The sequence below is a fragment of the Thermobia domestica genome, chromosome 2 (assembly GCF_964235325.1).
Source record: "Thermobia domestica chromosome 2, izTheDome1.hap1.1, whole genome shotgun sequence".
NCBI classification, from domain to species: Eukaryota; Metazoa; Arthropoda; class Insecta; order Zygentoma; family Lepismatidae; genus Thermobia; species Thermobia domestica.
Genome location: NC_137455.1, coordinates 117,555,622 through 117,573,865, shown reverse-complemented (window position 1 = coordinate 117,573,865; position 18,244 = coordinate 117,555,622). Strand labels below are relative to the sequence as shown.

Below are 18,244 nucleotides of genomic sequence, written 5' to 3'. Positions count from 1 at the left end.
TTAAAAATACAATGTCCTAAAAGTTCAATCTTTAGTATACAGTCCACAAAAAACTATAGTTTACTAGGTAGTACATACTCAGCTGATTGATGCCTTTATCAAACTTATTTTTAAGTAGTATTTCTACCTAACTAAAGAAATTCCCCATCCAAAACTGTCTTGCGTTTGTGCCGCAGTTGGGAATCAAACTTGGAATCACATGTGCTAACCATGGCTATAGACGAGCACCGATCTCCTACATAGCTCACAAAAAAGTTTGTCACAAATATACAAGAAATGTTCTATTGTCACTTTGTGCGCTTCTATCGACACAAATATTCACTTATCTGCTTGGCAATAGCAACAGAGTTAGTACCTCATTACCTTTAACCCCTTGACTTCAAATGACGAGCCTAGCTCGTCATGGCCTCCCGGTGCCAAATCACATAATGACGAGCTACACTCGTCATGAAATTTAAACTATTGTAGCATCACGTAGGGTTACTACATTGATGCTTTGGAAGTTATATAATGATAAACCATCTATAATACGCTTTTTATAACTTATACTCCAATTATCAGAATTCAGAAAATAAATCGTAGTGTAAGTCAAATAATGTTGGTTACGAAAAAACAAAGAAAAAGAAAGAAAGAAAGGAGAACAACTGAAGAACGACTAAGGAATGCGAATACATAGTATCGAAGGATAGGAACACAAGCGAGTAAGAGAAAAGTGCTTGGAATGTATATAAGAAAAGGTGGTTGAAAAAGAACAATAAGGTGCTAAAAGCAAGCAGTGTGTATAGACTACTATCATTGTGCGACTATTAAAGTGTGTGTTTTTCTTTCTTTCTTTTCAAATGCGTTAAGAATAGCATACGTGATCGGCAATCAACCAACAGGAAAATCTAATGTGAATATAAATCGATTGCTATCGACATACATATTCCAGCTGGAAAAGGGGTCCATATTTCAATCCTAATTTTAAAAGATTATTATTTTATTCGAATGTATTTAGTATCCAACTTTTCTGATTGTAATCTCTTGAATATATTACACTGATCAGAGCAAACGAATCAGTAAAGAAGTTTATTTCAATGGACGAATTAGTAATACAGTATATACCTAATAATGGTGTTTTAATATATTTTTCGGAAACCGAAAATCGAGTTTTGAAAGTTAGAGTGTCAAAAAAAAATCAATTTTCGATCTTCAAAATATATTTTCAGTTTTCAAAATTGATTTACGGATTCAGTGTTCGATTATTGTTTTCTTTCTTCACGGCGTAAACTTTATTTAAGGTGAATGTAAACGGAAATAATGAAACAAAGTGAGGTTAATAAACAGAAATAGTACACTCGCATGTTTGAATGTGTTTAATTTGTGCTATAATTAGGCATAGGCTACGATTGTAATGTTCTACAACACACACACGTTACATACATATGTATGGTATAGACGTTTCTTGCATCAAAAACGGCTATTAAGTTCAACGCAGCGTGTTAAGCCCTGCTTTGAGTCCCGAGATTAGTACCTTAAACCATAGTGATTGCAGATGCCGAACAGTATCTACACCACGGCATGAGACTGTACTCGCACGAAAAGACAATGTCACAGTACGAAATAATAATAATAATAATAATAATAATAATAATAATAATAATAATAATAATAATAAATAAACAAATAAATAAATAAATAAATAAAAGTGAATGATGTCACGTACTTTCTCCTAGTAGTCAGGTACTTACTCCTACTCTGTACCGCGATGGCAATCCATCGCAGTTACACTTGTTTTTATCAACTTGACTTGTTGGCACATCGTCACATTTTTATTGGGATCTATCGCCGAAACAATGCTCCGAAGGTTATCATGTCATATATTATCGTCTTCTTTTTATCTCTAGCATCAGCCTCCGCTGATTGATTTTATTTTTTTTTAGTTTAACGCCCCGTTCAGCAGCAAAGCTATATGAGACGTGGACCTACTGATTAACGTGGAATCCGAACCACATGAGCTCCCGCCGGGAATCGAATCTGGGTCTCCCACGCCAAAGACGTTAAGCACGGGCTCTAGCTTTAAAACAACCCACGCAGATGTATTTATTCTGAAAGTCCTAATGCTATGTTAATGAAGTACTATCTGTACCACAGCCGCTCAATATGTAATTACTGTGTGTGTTGCAGGAGCGCACCCACGTGGCAGATACACCGGGTCCGGACCCCCTCCCCAAAAATCTTCGTAAGTACATACATTTGTACACTTAATAGAACTATATTTGTTTGGCCGAGAAATAATTGTAGACAAAAAAAAAGTCTTTGCTCATAATCTGAACTATACTTCATTGACAAAAAAATTTAGTTCCGGTTTTATCATTTGTCGTGAGAATACTGGTGGTAGTACTCAAAACTACTTATCGTTTCTTTTCAGGTGTACTCTACATAAACGCATTCGATATTACATAAACGTCATGTTTTGTATTATTAGACTACCCAAACTTTGTACCCCTCCCAACAAAATTTCTGGGTGCCTGTCTGGTGTGTTTTCTTTACTTCACAAAACGCATTAAACAAGAATGGTGCCCTTATTGCCCCCTAAAAACAATCTAGCTAAGCTACTGCTTATAATATTGTTCTATCCCACACAGTGCGGCAATTTGAAATCGAGACCGATTTTTCTCAACATGTGGCACAGCTTTGCAAGTGCTGTGGTACAAAGAAAATGAAAGAAAGAAAGAAAAATAAATATTTCAGAGTAACTAAGTACCCGGCTCTTTGAGGCGATCGCAAAGCGTATTTATTGCTCATGCGTACGCTTGGAATACGCTGACCGTGTATTTAAATGTAGATGGCTAATCTCAAACGCGAAAGCAATAAAAACGCGGAGAAAACGTCAGCTCGAGCGTACTTGGTGAGTTTCGGAACAATAGACCGCCTGCTGTTTAAAAAAGATTTCAAAAGGAAGGACAAAAAGGAAAGATGTGTTACCAGGCAAGGGGATTGTAGCAAGAAACAGCTGATTGGAAGATGGTTTGTACAGAGTATTGGAACTCTGTTAGTATAGACCTGGACCTGGCAAAAAAAAAAAAAAAAAAAAAAAAAAAAAAAAAAAAAAACGGAAGTGAAGCCCTGACTGGCTCACAGTATGATTTACAACTCTGGCAAAAGTAAAATTACTGAATAGCCACCTTGGCCGCGTTCGCTACAGGGAGTAACGCATCAAAAATGTTTTCTCAAATAGCCACTCTGTAATACTAAATACATTGATCTTGACTGACAAGTGTGGGCGTGGTAGTGTAGACAAGTGTTGCTAAGCTGTGTCGTTGAGTTGAACGTGAAACAAAGAGCGAACATCAAGCTTTATGCGCGTCTGGGTAAGATTGCTACAGAAATGTTGCAACAAATGTGTGGGTGGTATGTTTATCCCGTGCGCGTGTATGTGCATTAGGGTGGAGTGAAAAGAGGCCAAAAAAATTTTTTTTCGAAATTCGATTTTGGATAGGGGGCAAAAGTTGCATCATATCGTAGTACTTTACCATGCAAAATTTCAATTTTCTAAAATAATTTTTAGCCGGGGCGCAATGGGCCTTAAGTTTGATAGAGTTTATAAATGAGTGAAAAGAGCCCAAATTTTTATTTTTTTAAATTCGAATTCGGATATAGGGCAAAAGTTGCACCATATTGTAGCACTTTACCACCGGAAATTTCAATTCTCTAAAATAGTCTTTAGCAGGAGTGCAATAAGCCTTAAGTTTGATAGGTTTTGTAAATAAACACACGTTTATTGTTCATTTGTATAATTATTAGGCAGCTCTTCGCTTGAAGGAGACTGTAATTTGAAGGTATTATGATTTGTTGTCATGTCCAGGTGGATTTCTAAAGCTATCGAAGTTCATATTGTATGTTACAAACTACATCAATCCAGAACTCACCACATGGAGGTGGCTACCGTCGAGTTCCATCCCACTTACCCACCAGTATTAAATTGAATGTTTCATAAATATCATTCACGTCTTCAAGCAAAATACTGTGACTTTATCTGAAAAGTAGTCATATATTTTCTTAAGTCAAATTTGGAACGAATAAAGAAATCTCTCCTGGCTCACATACTGACGTAGAATCTTCACTAAGTATTTTCACCAATCTTTCCACTGCTTGCGTATAACATGGAAACTCAGGGATATCTATACTTGTACTTTCTCAAGAACAAATTTTCGCAATTTGTCATCTGTGATATGAGTCAGTATTGGCAGCTCTGTTGTTACACCCTTTTAGTTTACCATTTCTGTGTAATTACTAGCCTCGAAGTTTAACACTGGCACTTGGAAGGAACGAGCTTCACTTTTACATTGTTTTCTGGATTGGAGGATTTTATCGGTAGCAAGGATTCGCGTAGCTGATCTGTAGTCACCAATCATGGCAATAAGAATATTTTCAGAATTCGCATAGAATGCATTTCTGGAAATTACTTCATTGACAAAAGTCATGTATGGTTCTTGTAAATATGTCGAAAGTCTTATGGTCAAGAACAAATGTTTAGCTCCGTATTTGGCAAGAGGTTTCAGTTTTATGCTGAACCACACTGGTACATACACTTTTACTACGAATTTAATGAGAGTTTAGAGCTTCTCTGAAGAATTTGGCATTGATATATATAGACGCAAAAGTCTGCAAGCCATTGTTAACCAGCGAGTATGCGCAAGTTTCCTAGGTTTCTTATCTGCTAGGTTTTTATCACAGCCTCCTCTTACGACAGATTGACATATTTCATACAAATATCTTTGATCATAACTGAGATGACGCACGTTTAGGTATGTAGGGAGTTCTGAAGAAATCTTTCCGAAGCTGCACACTGGATTCGTCTCACAATTCACCAATGATCTATTAATAGGACCAGACAAAGTACCAGTAGTCACATCATCGATTTCTTTCAGTAAATGATGAAGTGGTAGTTCAATGATGTGCAATAAACGTATGCAGTTTTTACACTTTTACGATTTTTCGCAATCTCTCTTTGTATTTTACTTCTATCAATTATGTTTTGCAGCTGCTCTGGACTTACAATATTAAAATCTTCCAAAACTTCAGTAGCAATAGCTGCATTTTGTCTTCCAGTCACGCCGGTTTTCTCCTTTACTTTTGCTAATGTTGGGAGGAATTTTCTCACTTCTATGCATCTAATCTGTGATTGCTTTCTTGTCTTAAAGGATACTTCCAACTAAAATCAGGATCTCCTCCATCTTTAGCGTGTTCTTTATTGCCTTCGTTTCTTGTTTCCAAAGAAGGACGAGGAGTCTAAAGATTCAATAATGTAACTGGTACTGTTTTGGTTGAAAGTTTTACCGCTAGTTGCTTTTTGGCTTTCCTTTCTTCTCTTTTCTTTGTCCAAGTAACATCAATACCACCGATTACCATTTTTCTACTCATCCTTTGGTCTGATAAAACACTCTCTCCGATTCAGGCATTTTGAGTGTCCTGTGCAACGACACACCGTGAAATCTAAACACTTGCAAGCTGCTATAACAAATGGTTTATTGCCTGCTACTTCAATTCTTGTAATTTATTTCTTCTTTCATGCTCCCTCTTACTGCCAATTTTAAAAATATTTTCAGTTTCCAGTGGTAACTGTTGATCACTATTGATACACAGCCGAACGAAACAACAGGAATTGAAACACGATACCAAATGTCTTCCACCTTTTCTGCTACCTTCGTGGAAACCAAATTCTCTGCTGGTTCTTTACTTCCGCCCCCTTCAGCTGCTGACGCGTAAATAAATAACATGCCATAACGTCTTCGTAAGTTGGAAGCGTTCTCCAGTCGCGACCTTTGGCACTACGAAACATCTCTTGTGCTCTTGACATATTCTACCTTGTTGATTTTACCATCTTTCTTCTTTATAGCACAAAACAAAAACACCAGATGTTAGGCTGTAATACAATGGTAGATAATAAAGCCACCAGTAACTACAAAAGCGCAAAACTAATCAAATCACTAACGTCACAACACGGCCGCTAACCAGATCCGTACCCCGAGCACAGGTACAACACTAATAACAATCGTCAAGCTGTCAAACAGTCGCATAAGACTTTAGCACCTGCACGAGTGCGCGTCCTGATTTCGTTCTGTACCCTCTTATCTCCACCCACCAAACTATCATACTAATGACTTAGTACTGCCAACAAGTTCATTATACCAGAAAAAGACTGTTACTAAATAGCAAAAAAAAAAAAAAAAAAAAAAAAACTTCTTTATGGCAAACTAGCAAATTGCTTATAGTTGATCACTTTTCGTCTAATTATTCCCAAATTTCAGGGCCATTGCGCCCCGGCTAAAAATAATTTTAGTGAATTAAAAGTTATTGTTGTTATCTAGTGATACAGGATGCATCTTTTGCACCCTATCTACACTAAAACTTACAGTCTGCTTCCAGCGAAGATATGCCAAATAGTTACATAGTAAATGGAAATTGATTTGCAAAATCTTAAACTTAAGGCCCCTTGCGCCCCGGCTAAAAGTTATTTCAGAGAGCTGAAATTTTCTATGGTAAAGTATTATGATATGATGCAACTTTTGCCCCCGATCCAAATTCGCATTTCGAAAAAAATTTTTTTCGCTCCACCCTAATGTGCATGGCACAGGTGTTTCGGGGGTGGACGGTAGATAATTTAAGTCGACGAACATCCGGGTGCAACAAGGACAGTGAGAATACAAGAACTGGTGAAGAAAGTGAGGCCATTGATCACGGAATACCGAAATGCGACACTGTGAATCCTTGCTGAATAATTGCATATGGATAAAGAAACTGCGGCAAATAACCCACAATCTCAAGAGAAAGGTCTATGACCGTTTCGTACTTCATCATTAACAAATGACCAATAAAAGAACTGGGTTGATCACTGAAAAAAAAAAAAAAAACTCATTGCTACCGCCAATAGAGACTAACTTCCTCCTGAATATCGTTACTGAGAATGATATAATGATTTTCCAATATGATGAAGCCCCCCTCCCCCCCAAAAAAAAAATTGCCAGTCAAAATACAAAATCAAACTTTTGCTCATTGTTTTTTACGATAGTAAGGGCATTCTGTTTATAGAACAAACAGTTAATGCCTCAATTTACCTTCAAGTATTGAAGCAGTTAGTGCAACGTACAACACATGTGAGGCCCGAGTATCGCGGTGATAAGTGGCGTCTGCTCCATGACACAAGGCAGTGATTGGGCAAGACTTTTTGTTCCTAAGTCCCCGGCTACTTTAAGCGATCGCAAAGCGTATTTATTGCTCCTGCGTATGCTTGAAATACGCTGACCATGTATTTAAATCTGAGCGGCTAAACATGAACGCGAAAGCAATAAAATCGCTGAAAAAACGCCGGCTCGAGCGTATTTGGTGCAGGTCGGAACAATAGACCGCCTGCTGTTTAAAAGATTTCAAAAGGAAGGACAGAAAAGAAAGACGTGTTGCCAGGCAAGGGGATTGTAGCAAGAAACAGCTGTTTGGAAGACGCTTTGTGCAGAGAATGGAACTCTGCTATTATAAAGTATGTGTGTATAACAAAAGAAAATTCACAAAAATAGAAGGAAATTCCGAAAAATTAGCTAATTACAGAAAAATCTATGTAACACAATAGGGTGATTTCTCGTGATACACTTGATTGACAGTTAGCTGATGCCATGGTAATCTATAAGCAAAATATTTGGCTTTAGGCAAAAGATGAAACAACGAAATAACTTGAATTTGAGCCCCTATCTCCGAAGCTCGAACTCCACCCCCAAAACAGATAACCACAAGTGTAATCACAAAGAGAAATTATCAGTTGTGTTTGAAAACGTGTCCTGTGTACATATCCAGTCATGGTTAGTGTGTTTAACACAGAGGCGTTTATAATCGAAATACAAAATATGCCATGCCTATATGATTTAAGAGATCCGAACTACATGAATCGTGACTTAAAAATAAAAATGTGAAGAGAAGTGGCTGCGATATTTGTTCCAGACTGAAAGGGAATGGAACGGAATTCTCAGAATGAAGAAGGTAAGAATATTCTTATTTTATGATTTCATTTAATACTGTTAAGTAGAGCTACATCGAGCCAAATTGATGTTCACTATGAATAATTAATAATAATAATAATAATAATAATAATAATAATAATAATAATAATAAATACTTTGTTAAAGTTGTGCCAACTTCCAATATACCTAATATATACCAAACCTTCAGGCGCAACAGTCCGAAAGGGCCAGGGTCGCCTATGCGTCATTTTATGGGGTGGATGATGGAACAATTGCCCTTAGATGGTTTAAGCCATAGATGTGTGCACAGTAGAAAGGCGGAAAATGCCACCTCTAATAGTTTGGTACTTAGGTATATCGAAAATGTTTTAAACAGCAAAGACCATAATTTTAAATTGGGGTTCAATACATCTTATTCTCTTTCCAGTCTTTGAAATGACCGAAAAACTACGTTGCCAAATTATTTCGAAACTTAGTTTTGTAAAACAAACACATAATGTTTCAGTTTCCAGACATTTCTTTCCATGCAGCTTAGAAATATTCCTGGGAAAGATATGTTTATTTTATTTTATTTATTTATTTTAACTGTAACTGCTCGTGTTTTATCAACTTTGTTCTGAAACTGAAAATAAGGTGCTAAAATTGGAAGAGAGTAGGAATTTCAGAAGAAGCCAAAATCATGAGAGGAAAAAAATTAAAAGATTAAACCAGAGAATTGGTTAAAAATATCATGATGTAAATTTTATACTTGGTGGCTTGGAATTTAGCGGTCCTTTCAGCACCGAAGCTATACAAGATGTGAACCTACAGTTTAAGGTGGAATCTAAACTACCTTTATGCGCTGAAACTTTTCAATGATCTCCCAGAGGATTCGAATCCGGAACCCCATTCTCCAAAGGCACGTGCATAGCTAGTAAAGTATAAAGTAGTGTAAATGTTGGAAGTTATTGATTGGGGTCTAATATTTGTTTTCGATACAGAGGATATCTTTAAGAAAATGCCTCTTGCTTCGTCTCTTTCGACTATATCAGCGAGGCTACATCAGACGTGAACTACAGCTCAACGTGGGACCCTAACCACATAACCTCCTGCCTAGAATCGAATCCAGGTCTACCACTTCTGGCGCGGGAAATGAAAAGAAAAGACCTGGAAACCCTGACTGGCTCATAGTATGATTTACAACTTTGGTGAAACTAAAATTACCGTTTAGCCACTTAGGCCGCGTTCACTGTGGGGGGTAACGCTTTGTCGACTAGCCTAGTCCTAAAGGGGCTCTGTGTGTTGCCCTACCCTCTCTTTCCCCGTGCGATTACTTTTTATTTCTTAAATTCAAGTCTACACTCAAAGGTTCGTACTTTGATGACGTTAACAGCCATCAGGAGAGTTCCGACAAGTTTTTCAATAGCATTACAAAATTACTTCCAACAATCTTGTAGCACTGACGGCCAGGGCGCAATGATGTACGGATGCAGGAGGATCGTATCTTGAATGTTCTAAAGTAAGTACTTTCTATGTTCACTCTTTTTCTCTACAGCTCCAGTCTCGGTTTCAAATTGTCGCACTATATGTATGTAAAATATGGCAAAATAAATTTTTGTGTGTGTCAGCTGCAATTTACATAAAGTTAACGGTTCGATTATTCTGCTTCAGGTGTTTTCCCGTGAACTAGGTTACAAGAATATAGAAGATTAGAGATTAGAGACGAGGTTCTAGAAAACATCTATATAGTTATTGTACACATATACACACAGGTATATTGATATCGTGACACAAAATTACAATTCGATAAATTCGGTTTACCCGAACAGAATTGCATGTTTTTAGCACATGTTATGCGTAGATGCATTTGCATTATCTAAAATGAACATCAAAATCGCACTTCCCATTGGTCTAGCACCTATCGCGTGTTCCTTTGGCGTTTACGTGAACATGCGTTCGATTTTCGGTGGCAATAACGTGATGCAAGAATACATTTATCCACTTCGTGCTGACTTTCGTATTGTTCTTTCTATCAATCATTCTGAATATCTAAAAGTTAGTATTAACCAGTAGTAGGAGTATATTCAGAGCCGTGACAATCAGTGAGGGACGAAGTGTAACGTACCGAGGCCTCCGGACGAAGGGGTCCAGGCCCGCCCCACATCTACTGTTTGTAGCTCATATTATCTATCGCGGAATACTTAAATTACTCTGTTATTCATTGTGTGTGAGATTTGTACATTTTGAAGTTTCATATTAGTAACGAACTTGATTTGATTCCTTTTCCCACTGCTAATATGCAAGTAATTTTTAAGAAGTAAAAATAATTAAATATTAAAACATCTAACATAGCTTGCATCGCATTGTCCAATACATATTATCTTGCAGAAAGCCAAATTAAGCTGGGTCCCTTGAATGCAGAATAGCAAAGGAGTCACAAACGCCGGTGAAACTGATCAATATATCATAATAAATTATCTGAAGATATATTACACACTTTGTGTGTTAGTAAGTCTTTGTTGAAAACATAGTAGGCTGACTTGTCTTGTTTTAATGGCCTTACCCATTCGTGGCTCTCAGAAAGAGATAGCTAGAAGCCCGAGGAAACAAGGCATCACAGAACCAATCGGGGAACCACATACGTATATAAATTCAAAAACTGTGTCATTGAAACTTTAGTAGAGTCAAAACAAATTGTTAAAATATTTAAACCAGTTAGCAATTCACATTTTGTGTAAAATATTATATATATATATAATAAGATGACCAACAAGAACGTAGCCAGCCCAAAAATGTAGGGGGCGGTAAAGTTAGGAGACGACCCAACCATATTATAGTTCATTTGCAAGCCTACCGTGATAATTTTAGGGGAGCCAGTGAAAATTTAGGGGAGGCCCCCTAGCCCCCCGTGGATACGGGCCTGTTGACCAGATATCTGGTTTTAAAAGGGATCTTCCTTTTGTAGAGAATCGGCCCGTGTCCTGAGGAAAGTGCAAACGGGACACAAATTGTCCCATTTTTTAAAAGAAAAAAAAAATAAAAGCGTTCTCATTTTTAATAAAAGCGTTCAGTTTTGGCTTGCAATTACATAGTATTTGTGTGATTTCTTGTATAGACTTCGACAGTGTTCAAGGAATTCAGACATTAAAAGAAGAAAAATTAAGAGAATCTATTCTGGTATCTGTTAAATATTATATAAAGCACAATGTAAAAATTAAAATCGGATGTAAGTTTCGTTTCACAGTGTGAAATTACAGTAGACTTTCAAACTGGGAATTTAATACTCAAACTTGAAGTATAGGTCGACAGAGCGATGAGCGGGTCGTGGTCACAAGTGAAACTTACATCAAATCAAAACACACTTTCTTCTGCAGGGTTACCAACTACAGAATATGTTTCAATAATCTGCATCCCAAGTAAAATACCATCCACGCACTTTTTGTTTGATCGAATGTCATGTGAAATGTACGACAATTTTGAAATATTATTCAGTGCATTATTACTTTAATAATGTGCAATATTATTTAATACGGTGTTTAGAGGGAATTTGATATATTTAGTAGGATAACTGGTGATTGATGGACCATTGGATTTTTCGCTAGTAGCATTGATTTATAATCCGTAGTTCGCGGAACAATACTGCCCTGTCGCGACGAAACGCTGTAACTTTGGCGGAGCAGTTTTGAGAAAAAGAGCCGTAAAGTCGCCACCGACCGGCTAATTTCCTACTTACATCGAAATTCACTTTGGTATATTTTCAAAAGTATTTGACTCAGCTCAATGCTGGGCCTGGTGAACATAAATATCGGTGGCGGGAAATTCAAAAATGCTTATAGCGACAAAACAATGTAACTCAAGTCACAGCGTTTTGTCGCGACTTCTTACTACTACTAGATGAATCTAGGATTTGAACCCAAGATTTGAGCGATTTTGAAACCAGAATGCTAAATGCTTTTATTTGTTCTACCAAGTACACACAGAGCCGTAGCTAGAGGGGGGCGAGCGGAGCGGTCGCCCCGGGCGCTGATAGAAGGGGGCGCCGAACGAGCAAGAAGAAAGAAAAAGTGTTCGGAAAGAGCATACGACGCTGCGCCCTATATGACTATTGGCGACCTACTAAATCAATATTGTTGTCGGTTTGCAAGGAAATAAATTTGTTAATTTTCTTGCTCGCTCCGCTCGCGATTCACACTTTTCAATAAGAGTCACAACAAATTTTTAATTATTACTTTGATTGACAATGTGATACACAAGGTGCCGAGTAATGACTTATTGTGTACGCAGGAGCGGTTTTAAAATCGGAAACGGCCAAGTCTGAAATACGCGTTCAGCGTTGTAAGGGTGATGTGTTTGCTTAGTTAATCACGATTTCTACCCAATCGGATTAATCACTATGGTGAGAATGAAGGTACGGAAATGAGAGGAGCACGCAAGCTGCTGTTTGCGCGGGAATATTAAAAGTGTACGTAAACAAGAGTAATAATAACTTTTTTGAACTTGTAGAATAGGGGCTTCAGGCGTCAGAACTTAACCCAACGAATTTTGTCACCTATAAACATATTCTTCACCTCCATCGAAAGTCAGAGGGGGCTCCTCCTGAATTTCCGTTATTCTTCACAGTTTTTTTTTTTTTTTTTTTTTCGTAAAAGAACTAACAGTTTATGGTCTATGGAATCCGGATGTTCAATGCCACGTTCAAAAAACCTCTCCACTGATTTCTATCCTTAGCCAACTGGATCCAATTTCTACTTTGTATTCCTATTTCTGCGAGATCCATCTTAATACTGTCCTCCCATCAGCCCCTAACGATCGTTTTCCGATTGATCTTCCACTTAAAATTTTGAAAGCCTTCCTACTTTTTTCGATCATGAGCTGCTCACTTGAGCCTCCTAGATTTGATGATTCTAACAATATTTGGTAAGCCGTATAAGTTGTGATGTTCCTCTCTATGAAATTTTCGCCATTCCCCATTCCCGTCTCTCTTGGGTACGAATATTCGTCTCAGGATCTTGTTTTCAAATACTTCCAGTTTATGTTCTTCCCTCAGAGTAAGCGACCATGTTTCACAACCATACAGAACAACAGGCATGATTATCGTTTTATATATTTTATTTTAAGCTTTAAATTCCTCGACAGAATTCGCGTCGACAAAAAATTTTGAACCGAATAATAACACGAATTCGTTGCTTTCAGTCGAATTTAATTTCTTCGTGGATATGATTTTGATCCTAGATACTTTAAAGTATCCATTTCATCGAAAGTATTATTTGATACTTTGACGGATCCATAATATGCAGTATTCTGCTGTCCTAAGCGAAAAGACCTTAACTCCACATTTTTCGAAAATCGAGATATTGGTATGGGAATGTTCGTAGTAGAATTCTGCATCTATCTAAAGTGAAATTGACGTGGTTTGACCAATAGGTATGGGGGTAATGACGTCATGAGTGTTTACCTTATGTTCAAAACTGTAACTGAAACTAAGCAAAAAGACTAAGTGGCAATACATAAACAAAAATATTTAACTGTATTACCACACAAATTTTAGATCGTGAAAATATATTTAATAAAGTTTTACTGAAATACAACAACAAATTTGAACGTACAGCCTAAGCCAAAACACGTTTTGCTTATTTTCTCGAAAGTATGTGAAATGGAGCTAAGGCTTTTTTTGCTTAGCAGAGCAGTATTACGATCGCAACGAACTTCCATGTATTTAGTTTTTTCTGCATTTACTTCTAAACCTGCAAGCGTTTAATAAGGCCTCTGCATTTCTTTCGATTTTCCTTCTATCATCCCTTACTAAATTTAGATAATCAGCATCGCCATAACCTGGTGAATACCATTTAGCTCTAGGCCCTGGTTGCTATCTTTGATATCCCTTATAGCATACTCCAGAATAAAGTTGAATAATAATGTCGACAACGCATCTCCTTCTTTCAGGCCATTCTCGATGTAGAAGCTTGTGGACAAGAATTTTCCTATTCGAATTTTACTTCGAGATTTATATAAACATATCTTAATTGCTCTAACTTGCTTTTTCGATATTACAAATCCTGCAAAAATGTACAATGTTTCTTTCCTAAAAGATTCATAAGCCTTTCAAAAATCAACAAATAATTGATGGAGTATTGTATTCCCATTTCCTTTCGAGTATTTGTCAAATGGTAGATATCTGATCGATAATTGATTGATTTCTTTTACATCCACACTGGTAATCTCCAATAATTTCATCTGCATATGGGATCAATCGTGCTAATAGAATGTTTCAGAGGATTTTATATGATGATGACACAAGAGGCCTGCCTATAGGAAAATGCCTCGATAATTATTACAATTTCCTTTGTCGCCTTTCTTGTGAATTGGAACAATGATTTATTCTTTCCACTCTTATGGTAATTCCTCTTTATTTCAAATAAGGAGAATAAGTTTGTGTATCTTCTTCCAGATTTTCCCCTCCAACTAAAATTAACTCAGCCGGAATTTCGTCTATACCAGGAAATTTGTGTTTCTTTAATTTCTTTATAGCGATGGTTCTGCTGTGTGCAATTCTCTTTCCTACGGACATTAGTTTTTGCCTGCGTATTAAGCAAATCGTCAAAGAAATCTTTCCATCTATTCAAGATGCCATCTGTATAAGTGAGAATTGTTCCGTCATCTCTCTTTAAATTATATGCGCGAGGTTGATACCCTCTTTTAAATTCGATGATGCCCTTATACATGTTTCGACTTTTTTACTATTATCTTCAAGTTCATTAATTTTAGCCATCTAAAAATCATGTTTCTTTGTTGTATACATTTTGGAAGTTTCCCATCTGATGTCAATGAAATTTTGTGTAGTTATATCGTTCGAATTTTGTACCCAACGCAGTACCGCCTGTTTTCCCTTCTCTGCTAGTTTAATGCATTCCTGGTCGAACCATGGTTTGTTCCTACGTATTTCGGCGTGCCCCATTTTTTATCTTGCTGAAATTTTACTGCTATCCCTAATTTGAACCCAAGTACCCCAACACTAGTGTTCTCAAAACCTTCTAAAACCGATAATCTATTCGACACTTCAATCTGGTATTTCCCTTTAGCCTGGTTCTCTAATTTCTTTGAACTAAACCTCTTCATTTTTCCATCTAGAAAAGGTCCATGTGTATTTATGAACATCGCACGAATTTTTACTCTTCACGATAAGGTTTTTGGATGTTGCTAAGATCACGATTCTAATGCCGTTGTCATTACTTTTTAAATGCAAACTTTCTTTCCCTTTCGCATTGAAATCCCCTAATAGAATTTTCATATAGTATCGCTGGAGTTGGACAAATACCCGTTCTATTACTTCTTCGTAAACACTGTCTTGTATATCGTCATCTATAAAAGAAAGTCTATCATTAACAAATTCAACCAGTTTATTTGCTAGTATTAAACGAATAGAATTTAAAATGCTATTTGTGCGGTCATATGCAGAATAAAATTACAAAAGTTGTTTAAAATTATTACAGGAAATTAATGCTGTCACCTATTTCGAATATTTTAAAAGCACAGTTTCTAATGTATTTACATTTCATTTCTTATCGATAGTATGAAACGTTGTAAATAGCTACGAGGGCTGCTATATATATTTCTGGCCTAATAATGAAAATACGAATATTTATCAACGAAAATGGTTTTATTGTTTTTCAAAATATTCTCCATCAAGATTTATACACTTTTGCATGCGCTCAAACCAATTTTCGAAGCACTTTTTCCACTCCGATTGAGACACCTCCAAAACATGGTTTTTGAATGCTTCAACAGCATTTTCTGGCGACGAAAATCGTTGACCACGCATTTTTTTCTTGATGTGTGGGAATAAAAAGAAGTCATTGGGTGCCAAGTCAGGGCTGTACGGCGGATGACCCATCACTTCGACGTTTTGGCCGGTCAAAAATGCGCTGGTTTGAGCCGATGTGTGAGAGCTCGCATTGTCATGGTGCACAATGATTCGTCTTCTCTTGTTCATTTTTCGAATTTCTCCGAAGACTTCAGGCAAACAAATGGTGGTGTACCACTCAGAATTGACCGTCCTACGTTGCTCAAGCGGAACAGTCGCCACATGACCAGTTATGCCGAAGAAACAGGCGACCATTTGCTTCGAAGTGCTTCTTCCACGAACAACTTTCGTTGGATTTGGCTCGTCTTGGAAGACCCACACGGTCGATTGCTGTTTTGTTTCGGGCTCATACGCATAGATCCATGATTCGTCACCTGTGACGATCTTATAAACGTCTTTTGAAGCACCGCGATCGTATTTTTTCAGCATTTCTTTACACCAATCCACACGAGCTTTCTTTTGAGCGATTGTCAAATTGTGCGGGATCCAACGAGAACAAACCTTTTTTACGGCCAGGTGTTCATGCAATATCGAATGTATGCTGGTGGAAGAAATGCCTAGGCATGCCTCTATCTCACGGTAAGTCACATGACGGTCTTGCATTATCAGTTCACGTACGGCATCGATGTTTTCTGGCACAACGGCTGTTTTTGGACGACCTTCACGGAATTCGTCTTTGAGCGAGCGTCGGCCACGATTGAATTCGTTGTACCAGTTTTTCACAGTGCTATAGGATGGTGCTTCGTCGCCATACAAAGATTTAAGTTCATCGATGCACTCTTGTCGTGATAATCCACGTCGAAAGTTGTGAAAAATGATCGCACGAAAATGTTCACGAGTTAATTCCATTTTTTTGCCAAGTTGATTTCTTCAAGTACCTGTAAAAGAAAAAAAAATTGTCGTAAGTCAAAAAGTTCTGAGTACATTTATACTACAAAATGTCAAACTTTCCAATGGAAATGTCAGATTGCACCTGGCAACACTTAGTGTTGCCTAGGCCAGAAATATATATAGCAACCCTCGTATTCATAACTGTTCTCAAAATGGATTTGTATACAACCAAAGGTAGTTTTATAAAGTTTTAATAATAATAAAAAAAAAAATCCTCTTGAAAACAGCTCTTATTTGAAGGGTAAGGGGAAAAAACAAGGAATGTCCATGTATGTGCTTTTTCGGGTGCTTTGTCCTATCTGTTGGTGACTCTTGGTACTATTTGACTGTATATGCCATGCATACGTAGATGTAAAAATGTCCATGTAAAAAGGGTCAAAAGATGTAACTAACCCTACTCTTCTTATGCGGTTTTCAATATTAAATCGCAATTTTCTCGAAAATGCAGTTTTGTGACATTTGTAAAAGAATACATAATGATCGTTTTTGAATGTTGCAATAGTCTGTACAGGCAGCTTGATAAAAGTTCAGCACATCATAACAACAAAAGCTGCTTATAAAAAAAAAAAAAGTTTGGTATGGTGAATGTAGGGGGGTCGCCGAATTTTACTTCGCCCCGGGCGCCGAAATATCTAGCTACGGCTCTGAGTACACATACCGAGTACAAAAAAAAAAAAAAAAAAAAAAAAAAAAACGAACGCAGGATTTACTAAGATCACACGACCCGTTCCGTTTCACTCGTGTAGTTTCACACTGTCACTAGTATGACGATTATGCAAACCGATTGATCGTATTGGAATTACGAATATTTTCACGAAAAGTATGACACGGAGTTGTCAGATGTTTCTAGTTCATCGAAATCTGCAGAGTGAATGTGTTAACCTCGCCATCTGAGCATTCCTTTTAACCTCTGCCTCATATCTACCCCAAATATCTCATTTGTTTTCAGTAAAGAACCAGAAAAAAAAAATCAGCCTGCAGTCAAATCATAGTAAAATCTGAGAGGATTACAGAAATAATAAACTGCAGTGTAACATTACACTTGCGTTAGACAGAAGCATTTTTCGAACGCTGCTTATTATAAAGAAATTAATTCCAATTTATTATGCCAACATACAGCTAGCGGCGTAGTAAATTCTTACGATGACCTTGGCGAAAAATGTTCGCGGATCCCTAGGCAAGAAAAGTCTGTAACGCATCAGTTTTTTTTTTTTCCCAAGTAGCTAATGATAATAATAAATTTTCGAAATCAATTAATCTCAACGATGCTATTAGTGCTAAACAAATGAAAGATCTGTTTGCTTTCATTATTGCAATGTTAAAGTGAGCTCACTGCCTGTCGCCTATGTTAGTGGCCTAATATTACAAGAATAGATGATTAAGTTTGTTTCAAGCAACCATTATGTAATGTTTTATGTTAACAAATCCGAATTCATTAATTGTTTATATTTACACTGAATCTATGGGTCTTTATAAAATCAGTATCAAATTGTATTTAGGTTATTTGGCTTTGTGAGGC

General features: G+C 37.0%; 1 protein-coding gene across 4 annotated transcripts in view; it reads right to left on the bottom strand.

Annotated features, from left to right (window-relative positions):
- The window catches only part of LRP1 (LDL receptor protein 1), a 527,843-nt gene that overhangs the window by 359,786 nt on the left and 149,813 nt on the right, over positions 1 to 18,244 (bottom strand). The gene's annotated exons all lie outside the window — the stretch shown is intronic.